Source organism: Arvicanthis niloticus, chromosome 1 (genome assembly GCF_011762505.2).
Source record: "Arvicanthis niloticus isolate mArvNil1 chromosome 1, mArvNil1.pat.X, whole genome shotgun sequence".
Taxonomy (NCBI): Eukaryota; Metazoa; Chordata; class Mammalia; order Rodentia; family Muridae; genus Arvicanthis; species Arvicanthis niloticus.
In genome coordinates, this window is record NC_047658.1 from 25,579,091 (window position 1) to 25,591,689 (window position 12,599).

Here is a 12,599-nt window from a genome sequence, read left to right on the forward strand (position 1 = left end):
TTTGTATAATGTACCTTAGCTGTCAGTGTACCTTGTGCTCACTTAAAGACTCTCCAAATATCATTTAGAAAAAACAAATAGGAGTGTCTATGGAATGCTTTTTACCAGGCTACTTGTTTGATGAAGGAATCAAAGAAATCTCATCTCACAGCCCCACAGGCAATGCATTCTGCTTTGGATTATCAGATTTAAAATTGGTAACAATGCTGCCCTAAACTACACCAGTCTTGATAAATGGGTGTTTTTTCAAAAATATAATGTTGAGAATTAGCAAAATAAGTACAGTGTAGACCTGGGTATAGAACTCTTTTGGACAATGAAGTATTAGGGTGGCTTCATAGAGACATTTCTTAAGATGAAGAAAATTGCACAGCCAACTGGGATATTTCCACAACTGCAACTCTGTTTCTTTAGCTGATGGATAGCTGGATGATAGAGTTAGGACACTTGTCTTCCTACCAAGACTCAAACAGATAATGTAAATATAATAGGCCATGTGAGCACACAGTGCAGGATTTCTATAGCATAATGTTGACCCACATTTTCTGTAAGAAAATATAATTCCTGTTTCATTCAAGACATCATTACCATTGCAGGAAGAGAACAGCAGTTAATAGCAGTGGTGCTAATCATGCTGATATTGGTAGCTGTTATACTCAGAGTTAACAGTCCTGTTTGAGCTTTTCCTGCAATAAGTGTAATAAGCTTAAAAAATTGGTGGTGAAAGAATTATGAAAGACAATGTATAAAGTATTTAAATCAAGACAAGGATGAAGACTATTCACCTTTAGAACATATCCATTGAGCTTTCTGGGCCTCAATGTTATTCAAAGAAAACAGACTACTGAGAAATGCTGAGAATTGGAGAATTAGTCTAGTCACCCCCAGGTAGTCACTCCTAATTGGCTCAGCTCAAAGCTTATGTATGTGTATGTGACACTCCAGGGACTGAAAAGGTTGAGTTTATATATCTAGAAATATATATATCAATAATAGAAGCAAAAGGTCCATGACATAGAGACTGAACAAGCTGGGTGGTTCATGAAAGTGATTGGGGAAAGAAAAATGTAAGCGGGAACAATGCAATTATAATTTAAAAATTTAAATATTACAAACATAAATTTTTTGAATTGTGAGGCTTTCTATAGTCATTTTTACTGCTATAACTGAGGGAATATGAGGAACTGAAAAGTTGACATTATTTCGAGATACAGATAAACTTGACTCTTCATATGTCCTTGTAAATGAAAACATTGGAATCCACTAAAGTGTAACTGATTTTTTTCTGAATATACTGATCACAGAAAATCTCCTCAGGGCATTTTTATCTACACAAGAATCAGGGGAACTTACTGCAGACCTCAGTGTGTCCAAGCTAAGCAAAAGCAAAACAGAGAAAAAGAATAAAGAAGTTCTTTGACCTGAAATTAGTCAAGATATCTTGGAAGATTCCACAAGGCTCTCAAAACAGAAAGGAGACTCTAATTGAGAGAGAAGAACTCTTTGAAATAACTATTGACTTTAAAACTATCGGAAGAGCTTAAAAGAATTTAAAATTAAATCTTCGAAGTAAAACCCAGTCAAGGGAGGAAAAAAATTGATAGCACACTAATCATTAACTTTTAATTTCTTTTCAAAATTGTGTATCATTTGTTCACAATATTAGAAGATCAATCTTCAAAAGAAATATTAATTCTCTTGATTTAATGCATAATTACACTTCTTTTGCATAATTGTATCACATTCATTTTCATTTTTAAGAAGTATTAGAACATCAAAACAGAACTCCTATTGTACTGCTCAGGGCATATATATATATCACAGAACCCCCTTCCAAATAACCAAATTAACCACTTGATTACTTAATTTTATAGCAGTTTTTCTCAATTTTAGCCAGGATACTTATTTTTTTTTTGTAGATACATTTGGGAAGTTAATTCTCTATTATTCATTGTAAAAGTAAATATTCTACCAGTTTATGTAGTTATATGTTAACCATGCATTTTGTAGCTTCCAAGTTATCTGATGTCAATTAATTTTTGAAAGCATTTTTTAACAAACAGAAACTTTAAAAGTATTTATTGAAAATTCTTCATTTTTCACTCACCAGTTAAAGCTAAATCATGTCTTAATCTTAAATCCACAAAATGAACATGTCAGACTAACTAGTCCCAACATAAACTGACTTCTGAGTTTTCAGAAACTTGTATGTTCTAAAAAATACTCTAGTTTATTTCTTATTATAATTATAAAAGCGTGGTTGAGACACCAACCATTTTTATGTTAAGCAGAAATCTATATAGTTCATTTATTTTGTAACTGAAAATATTTAGAGAATGCCCGATATTTACATAGCACTGTGATTGGTAACAGAACCTGTGAATGATTTGAAACCCAAGTCTTGGCTGTACTTCCTTTTGTCATCTAGCCTCCAGCCAACACAGAAGGAATGAAAAAGAGAATAAACAATGTGCAGAGCATATGTGGAGAGAAAATAGATGGGAGGAGGGAAAAAAAGAGTGTACAAGGTGATTGCATGCATGGCTCATGGCAGAAAACAGGCTTATCTCCAAACCAGCTTCTGTATTTAAGAAAAGCATGCTGTTGAACCTCATATTCCTCAGTAACATAACTTTATTAATACTATTCTGTGCATGAGGTCATTTTGGGAACTGCTCTACATAGGGTCTGGCATAGAGCAAACACTTAAGGTTTTGCAGTTGCTGAATCCATCAAAATATAGTATATAAGTCTCAGTCTTAAAGGATGTCACTTTCTAGTTGACAGACTCAATAACACAAGCAACATTAAGTTAACCTTAGATAACAGAGTAGAAAATTCAGTGAGCTCACAATTTAAAATTCAAAATTAATCCTCCACTTAGTAGAGATAAATAATCTACTCCAAAATACCAAGCGAAGAATGCCAATACAAATTAAATAAGAGCTGGTTGAACAAACAAGCAAAACGTTAGACATGGGGAGGAGAGAAGATGAGGTGTGTGTGAGGGGAGGGAGGAAGGGAAGGGAGATGGAAGAAAAGGAAGTTAACTAGTTCGTCTGCAGTAGACAAAACTAAATATGATTAAAAATAAGCACGAGGTTTATAAGCACAGAAACTTGAAAGTTAATTTGTCTTCCCAAGATGCACTGGACAGTCCCTCATTTGAATCCTGGGACTACATCAGCCAACTGATAAAGTAAAAGATAAAGTAAAAGATAAAGTAAAGCAGGAAAGTATCAGTGAAAAGGAAACAGTTGGATCAAAACACATGAAGAGATTAAGTATGTTATGTTGAACTCTTAGATTTGACAAAAGCACTTAGCAATATGTCTCTGGTGATACTTCAGGTATCTTTGGGGGTTGCTTTTTCATGTATTTTAAACCAGTATTTGAATTGTTCAGGAAAATACTCTTTTAAGTAATAGCCTCAGGATTTATGAATCATATTATGTGCCAAGAGAAAACAACATTGAAATGTCACTTCTGGCTAGGAACAAATCAAGTACTACGAGACTTGAAACAAAACAACAAAAATTAAAATAATGTGTTAACAAATAAGGCAAAATGAAGAAATGTATTGCTAAAGCTGGAACAATAAAATAAATACCAATGAAAATACAAAGATAAGCCAGAACTTGTCTTAGTGTTAGAGAGCTTGCCTAGCAGCCCTTTCAATCCCAAGAACAGAAAAATATACACATAAACATATCACACACACATACACACACACACCAACCTATGCATATACATACACGCCATGCACACCTGCAAACACACCACAGCATACAGCATGGGTCCCCCATGCACACACATGTACTTACACCCATGTACACCCAGATAAATAATCACAAGAAAAAAATAACTCAAGTTAGAAATAGAATTAGTGTTGACCAGAAAAATAACAAACATTTTATATCTATCTATGTGGAAATGCAAAAGAATGCAAAAGAAAGAATTGCTCTCTCTCTCTCTCTCTCTCTCTCTCTCTCTCTCTCTCTATATATATATATATATATATATATATATATATTTCATGTAATAATTGCAAAAATTTATAAAATATATTACTTAACTGAACTTGTACCTCAAAAGTTGCTGAATATAAGATCTAGCAAAGAAGATATACCCAATCACATAGTCAGCTGAGAGAGGAGAATGATGGCGTATAGAAGAGAAGACGAAAGAGGTAGAAGAGAAGGGGGAGGCGAGAAGAATTCAAGTTAAGACATTAAAACAGTAAACTATATCTGAACCCAAAACCTGGAAAGAAGTAAAAGAGGTAGTCAGGATGGAGGAGACAATAAGAAAATTGAAGTAAGACATGGTTGTTGGAACCATAAATCTTTTCTTTAACACCCAGCCTGTGAATGGCAAATGCTATTGCCTAAATTAGCATATTTTCTCAATGACTTATGTTCAAAACATAAAAATCCTCTCTTACCCATAGTAGCCTTTCTTATCTTACCGAATATGAATTGAGTCCCCCAGTGCCTGGCAGTACAAGGAGTATCAAACCTTATATCTGCTGTGCATTGTAAAGAGAATTTTACTCTGTCTTCTCTCTTATGCTGATATTACCTGTCTGCCTCACACTTGTCAGAGAAAACACACACGCACACACACACACACACACACACACCATTCTTTTTTTCTTTATTTTTTGTATTGGATATTTTATTTACATTTCAGATGTTAACCCCTTTTCCAATTTCCCCCCAACCAGGAATCCCCTATCCCATCACCCTTCATAGTGCTTCTATAAGGATGTGCCCCCACTCACTCCCACCTCCCACTCTCGAATTACCCCACATTGGCAATTCCAGCCTTCACAGGACCAAGGACCTCCTCTTCCACCTGTACCCAACAAGGCCATTCTCCCCTACATATACAGCTGGAGCCATGGGTCTCTCCCTATGTGCTCCCAGTCCGGTGGTTTAGACCCTGAGACACCCTTCTTTAAGAAGAGAAACTGGTTACACATATCTGGACTGATTTACCCAGCTACTGAATTTTTAGTTGGATTAGGGCAGTACTTAAAATTAAACTCCATCTCTTCATCAGCAGTCCTCAATAAAAGAAAAATCACAATAATCTTCTTTAAATCACGATTTAATTCCTTCCTCAATCATCAATCTCCCTTTGTATAATGGACTACAATTCTCCTTTTAACATTTGAACTTTAATGTTACTTATTATACAATCTCTGAATTTTTTTCAAGTGTGTTCATAGTTGTTTCTCCTTGCAGAGGAGAGCAAGAAGATTCCCCCTATTCAGAAATCATGTTGTGGAATTTTCTACATTTGGAAAACTCACAGGGATCAATATATCTGTAGTATAATGAATGATACTTTCCCAGGAAACTACCTTTGTGATCATGGTATCTCCTAAGACTTTTTGTGTACTTGGCCAATTTTCCTTCCAGAAGTTGATCATTTTCCATAGTTTCTACACTGTATCATCTTGTTTGTAGACTTGACTGTGAGCTCTCCTTATCATTTCATCTCATATCTTGTTACCAGCATCTGCTCCTGCACCTTAGATGTATTTATTGGGCCTGACTTCCGTGTTCTGCTCCCTTCTTCAAGTACACTGATGATGCACTTCAAAACCAAAAACAAGCCCACAATGCACTATTTAATGAAAAGCTGAACATTATCAACTTTGAAGGAAACAACATCCAAAGCAATGTCCAACTTGCTAATCCTAAATTAAGAATAATCTTTTATTCAACTCTTGAGAAGGGAAAACAAATCTATTTATCTTCTATACTTATCACTGTAAATGTAAAGTCATGTTTCATGGTGAGTAAATTAGGGAAGAAATAATGTTTACAGAGAAAATAAGTAACTTAGGGTAAAACATGGGGAGGGATTAGAAGAGACAGAAGGAGGAAGGGAGGGAGAGAAGGAAAGGAGGAAGAGTAGTAGAAGGTAGAGGAGGCTGGGAGAAATCTTTAATCTGTCTCCAATCTTCAATGTCATAGAATTTCCCTTGGAACCCTTTTTTCTCCTTTTATTATATCACATTTCTGCCAAAGACAAATTGGCATCTTATTTTGTATAAGTGATTTAAAACACAGTTCTGTCTAATCCAAGTAAACATTTACAGATTCAAATTAATCTCCTGACAATTCTTAATTACATGAATGTTTGACAAACTTGGAAAATGCCAAGTGTCAGCACTGTGTCTGCTATAAACAATGAGCTACACAGTTATCACATTTATAACCTAAGCTTTCAAGAAAAATGTTTGCCTTTAAATAGAATGTGGAAAAATATTGTACCTGCATTCTAGAACATAAAAATATCCATCTATGTTTCTGTATATACATTATACCTATTTTTATTGAGAGGTAGTTCCCAGTTAGAGAGTTTACACTGTTAAAGTAAAATAAATATTAACCTGTAATATCGGATTGTTTTTCTCATTGCTGAAGAGTTGGTGCAATAGCCCAACTTTTAGCTAGAGTTTAGAGCATCCTTCAGAAGAATTATAAGAACCAGAGAGGTCAGGACACCACACACACACACACACACACACACACACACACACACACACACACACACACCCTTTACAAAATTAACTAACCTGGGCTTATAGAGCCTCATAGGGACTAAAAGACCAACCAGGAAGCTTGAATGGAACTGACCTAGACCCACTGCATATATACTACAGTTATGTAGCTTTGTCTTATTGTGTGACAACTAAAGCATGAGAAAGAACAGTCTCTGACTCTGTTCCCTGACCCATTCTCCCTACAGGACTGCCTCATCTATGCTAAATAGAACAGGCTATACCTAGTCCTATTGCAACTTGCTATGCCACAGCTGGTTGGTATCCAGGAACGATCTCTTGTTTTCTAAGGAGAACAGGAAGAGGAGTAAATGGGGTAGAGAGGTGTGTAGGGAAGAACTTGGAGGGAGAAAGAGAGGAAAAACTATGGTCAAGATGTAAACTAAGTGGATTTTATTAGTTCAAAAAAGACTATGTTCAGTTATCTCAATGTTTCTGTTTTTCTTCTGCAAAATACAGAAGGAAAAGAATGTCATACTTGGGGTCATTGTGTATTTGCTGCAGTAGCATCTCAGAACAAATTCCTTCAACATTAGAATGAAACATGCACAGCCTGGTGTTTCTTCAAGTGAGATTTCCCACCACAGATTTGATGCCTGCTATAGAAGTCCAAGCTGAGATTTCAAGGTGAGAACTGGTATTACCCACTAAATAGGGTTGTTACACATACACAGCCTTAGGTTTATAAATAATATAAAACATACACAGATTATCTCTGACCTGTAAAGAAGAGCGCTGTCAAGATTAATATAATCGCCTCCTGTGTAAGATGTACAACCAAATTGAGAGATCCAACTTGATAACAGAACAAACCCCATCTTAAAGCAGGCTCCATTTTAAACGTAGGTGTTAGCCAGAGCAAGGCTGACTCCATGACAGGCTACATACTGGCAGTTTGGGAGACTAGGTCTAAGTTTCTGGTTCCCAGAAATGATAATAAAATAATTTAAAAAATACCTTGTTATCTGGCCTAAAGTAAAAATAGGTAGCTGAAATGAATAGACAATCAGCCCATAGGAGGGAAGTATCCAGAACCTAATATTTTAGATGTCATAGATAAATTGCTAAAGCTAACTGGGCTCACTGCTACCTAGTGATTGTGTGACATTCTCAGAGTTTTACTTGGCAAGCAGTCATGTAACTGCCAACCAAAATTTAAAAAGACTAAATCTTAGGTGCTCAGGGCCTTCTGTGCTACCATGCTTCCTTGGAGGAACCTGAAGGTCTGAGCGCCAGCTTGAATACTCTTTGCTTTTGCATAGGAGGTCTACTCCTTTGGTCTTTAAGAACATCAGATCTGGGCATTACATAAATTGCTTAACAGCCTGGTATAAACATACATGAATGCATAGGCATTTGAAAACCTCAGGTTATTTATTGGAACACATATACATAAAAGTATATATGTATATTGTAATCATGCATATTCACATATGTATATTTCAACAGCTTGTGCTTATGGTTCGGTTTTTATAGTGTACCTGTCATTTGACAGGCATTTTTTTTTTTTTTTTACATCTAATGTTTATAATTTGTTGGCCTATAGTTTTAACAATAACCACCAATTGAGTAGGTTTGTTTTACTTTCAAAATGACCCACTCTAGAGTCATTTGGGAAGAGTCAACTTTAATTAAATTACCTAGATTAAATTGGCCTGTAGCCTTGTCTGTAAGGAGTTGCCCTTGCTGCTGGTGTAGGAGAATCCAGACCACTGAGTGGTTCTATCCCTAGGAAGGTGATCTGGACTGTACAAAAAAGGTGGCTGAACTTCAGCCTGGGTGAAAGCTAGAGAGGTAGTATTTGTATATGTTCCTGAGTCCAAGTCTTATGCCTTGAGTTCTGCCCTGTCTTCCCTCAGTGATAGACAGTGATTCAAAAGTGAAAGGTGATATTAGCTCCCTTCTTCCCAGTTTCTATTTGATCAAAGTCATTTTCTCTGCAAAAAAAAAAAAAAAAAGCATCTAGAACACTAATAACATGTTGTGATTCTGTGGGTTTTAAGTCTTCTTTTCCTTTTCTGACCATTTTTGACTTTTCTAGATATAATAATGTTAGTAACCTTGTATTGCTCCCAAGTCTCTTTTCATTTGTTTCTGTTTTGACCTTTGTTATATCTTTCTGGTAATATTTTGGCCTTGCTTTAACCTATCTGTTCTAAAGCCATGAGGTGCATTGTTAAGTTGACTAGCTGGAATAAGGCCAGTGTTGCATATTAGATAAATTCCTCTTTGCTGTAGTCATGGTAAATCCCCAGGATTTTATAGCCTGTGTTTTCTTGTTAGTTTCTGAAAAGCAATATTATTTTCTTAATTTGGTTTATATAAGTATAATTTAGGAGAATAATTTTTATTCTCTACATATTTTTCACAACAAGTACATAGTTTACTGATTTATTTATCTCTCTGTATACATTCTCTTGAATCTCAGTGGTGTTTCTCCATCATCCTCTTGAGTTCTTCATAGACTCCTGTGACTTCTTTCCCTCTGTGGTCTGTCATCTAGAATTAGAGGACATGTCAGTGTTCCTTTACTAGTTTCCCTAGCTTAATCAATAGTGTTGGTTAGATGTGCCTGGTGAACTTGTCTGCTTATTATGGAAAATTTGCTCCTCGAGTGGCCCAGCTAGAATAGAGCACAGGCCGTGGAGCTGAAAAACTGTTTTCTGCCCTAAGGCAATGTGAATGAAAGGAACTGAATGGGGAGATGGAGGATAACAGGAACTCTCTACATTGTGGCTTTAGGAGGTAGTGTGGTTACCTCATGTTACGCTCAAAGGCTTTGGCTTTACTGGCCACAACCCAGGACAGTAGGAGGCTTCAGGAGTGAGATTGTTCTTCACAGGCCCATATATATATATATTAGTGTACAGAAATCCATGTATACTTGCTCATTAGACAAGCAAAATTAAAATTCTCAGCATAGCTCCAGACACGGGAGAAAATTTATAATCCCAGCCACATGAGAAGTTGAGGTAGGAGGAGCACAAGTTTGAAGCTAGCCTCAAGAGTATAGTGAGACCACATTTGAAAGAGAAAGATCCAAACTTTCCACCTTTAGTAGTGTGACCTTGTATAAGGTACTTACCTTCTTTCAGTGGAAGCCAAGCATCTGAAATTCAAGTTATTTTGAATATTAATCACATAGAGGTGGTTTCCTGAGCAAATAGCTGTGGCATGGTAAATGCTCAACTGAGACTCAGTATTCTCTAAATCACAGGTGACATTTGGATCTACCTTAGATCTCTTTCACTGTTGTCCTAAATTCCAGGGTCTTTGGTTATGTTTTTAATGTTGATATATACAGTTGTCTAATTTCGACACTTAAATTTATCATGTTTAAATTGGGTTTCCTCAGTTCTCTGTGATTTTTTTTTTTTATGTGTTGACTTCACTCATCTACATGTACACATGTACATTTTAATGGTCTTGAAACACACAGCTTACATTTGTTCTGTGTTTTCACAATTCCATTTTATTGTATATCTTATTCACTATTTATCTGATTACATTTTTATGAATATAAATACAGATTAGTTCAAGTTCAATGAGGCAAGAGATGCTTGTTTTGTAATTTGTCACAGTGTCTCTTCAGATAATATTAGCAATTTTTGTAGTTTAGAAAACTCAACAATAGGCTTTTCCTTTCTTAGATTTTGTGTTATTATTCCATACATTTATCACAATTTCTGTTGAAGTCCCTACAATACATTTCGTTTCAAAGAACAATCTTGCTTTTATTTCTCTCTGTTCCTTTCATTACTGTTAAATTTTGGAGCACTTGTCTTACACTAAATTCACTTTTCTAACAGTTTGTTTTCAGGATTCCTGTACATCAGCATATTAAAAATGCCCTTGTATATTTTTCTTCTCTTTCTAGTTGTTTAAAAAAACCTGATTTGTAAATACATAGTCAGCGCTCTGTGCCCTTGTGCACAAGCATTCCTCACCCACATAAATCTTCTTAATAAAGGAAGAGACAGTCTTCTATACATTGGCATTGGTGAAGAGTCCAGTTCTTTCACATCTTTGCTTTCTAAACACTGTTTGTATTCAAGGTCATTCACAGTGATTTCTTGGCGATCTTTTTCCAGTGCTTGGACTGTCTATCACAGTCTGCATGAGAATCTGTTACAAGGCTAGACAGATGACTCTGTGTTTAGTGGTGATTACTGCCGAGTATAGAACCCAGATTCCCACAAACTACTTTGAGAGAATCACAAAACCCTGAATCTCCAGTACCAGGGAATCCAGTGTCTCTGTTCTCCTGCACCTTCACTCACAGTCACAAACCCAAACACAGACCTACACACATACATACCTAATTGAAAATAGCACTCATAAATGCTGAGCCAATGCTCTTGGACCTTACTTGTTTGAAATACTACAAATATAAAATCTTTTCTTATAGCTATTCTTTGTTTCATAAACTAAAGTGCCTAAATATTCACCTCTGAAGTTGACTACAAGGAAACAGTTTACACAGCTAACTAGAGAATAATATCTAAAATTTCTTCCCCCTCATCTCTCCCTCCACCTCTCATGATCATTCTGTTCTTCCAACAATGCAGGACTGAAGCATCTACACCCTGGTCTTCCTTCATCCTAAGACCATCCTCCATATGGTCTGTGAGAAATAAGGGAGGCAATATCAGGTACTGGAGGGGATGGGAGAGAGTTACAGAGTGTCAGAAAATTGAATAAAATTATGTAGTGGGGGGATGAGGAACTGGGGATAGCCATGGAGGGTCCCAGACACCAGAGAAACAGGAGACTCCCAGGACCCAATGGGGATGACAGGAGTCGAAATGAGCAGAGAAAGGGGAGATAAAACCTGTAGAGACTACCTACAGTAGATAGGCATGGCCCCTGGTTGAGTAATGGGGCCACCCACCCATCTCAAAGATTTTAACACAGAAATGTTCCTGGCCAAAGGAAGGACATGGACAAAAAATGGAGCAGAGACTAAAGGAAGGGTCATGTGGGAACTGCCCCACCTAGGGATCCATCCTCTCTACAGACACCAAACCCAACAATGTTACTGTTGCCAAGAGTCACTAGCTGACAGGAACCTGGTATGGTGATTCCTTGGGAGGTCCAGCCAGCAACTGACCAATCCAGATGTGGGTGGTTGGAGCATCAAACAAACAGTGGTCTGCATTTAAAATGAGTTAAATACATGTAATCTGAATCTAGGTCGCTGGGGAGTTGGACAAATAAGGCTTGAGAAGGTAAGGTAGCAGCTGTATGGTCTATGTGATGCTTGCATCCCTCCTTAGTAATTGTTGATTTTATACCAGGGGCATTCAGGTTAATTAAGATTACTTATTTAACTTTAAGAAGTTCAGTTTCCTTGTATTTTTTCCCCTTTGGAAAGAGTTTGCTTGGGTTCTCATTTTCTGTGACTTTCCTCTGCCGGTATTAGTGTGTTAGCCAGAGCAGCAACAAGTCTCAGTCACAGAGAGTCTTCCTGGTGTTACAAACGTGAGAGTGAACCAACTTTCTTTAGTGTTAGTCATGTTCAGTGTGTTGTGTCATGTTTATAAGCTTCATTAACCTTCTCAGAAAAGTAATACTGGAGCCAACACATTGACAGCCTCTAGGAGACTTGGACCATTAGATATTCCTTTACCCAAGGAAAAGGTTGTTTCTGGGAAATTTTATACATTCATTAGTACTTAACTCTGTGGTGGAGCTGACAGAAGCTAACTCTGTGATCATCATCTTAATTGGACTCCTGGGTAAAGGCATCTATTGAGCTGTTAACACTCCAAGGTAGGCTAGAATATAACAAACTCCATGACACCCCTAAACTCATTGGTCATTTTATATGTTGTTCAAGGCTTCTTCCCTTAGAAGAAACTGTAAGCTGATGTTATTCTCCTTAGGAAGATTATTACCTGTAATTTTGAGCTGAACCAGGGCTCTGGAAACTGACAGCTCAAACCATAACAACACCATTAAGATCTTGAGAAATTGTTTTATAATTTTAGTATCACATTTAAATGTTTGAAGCAAATAACAG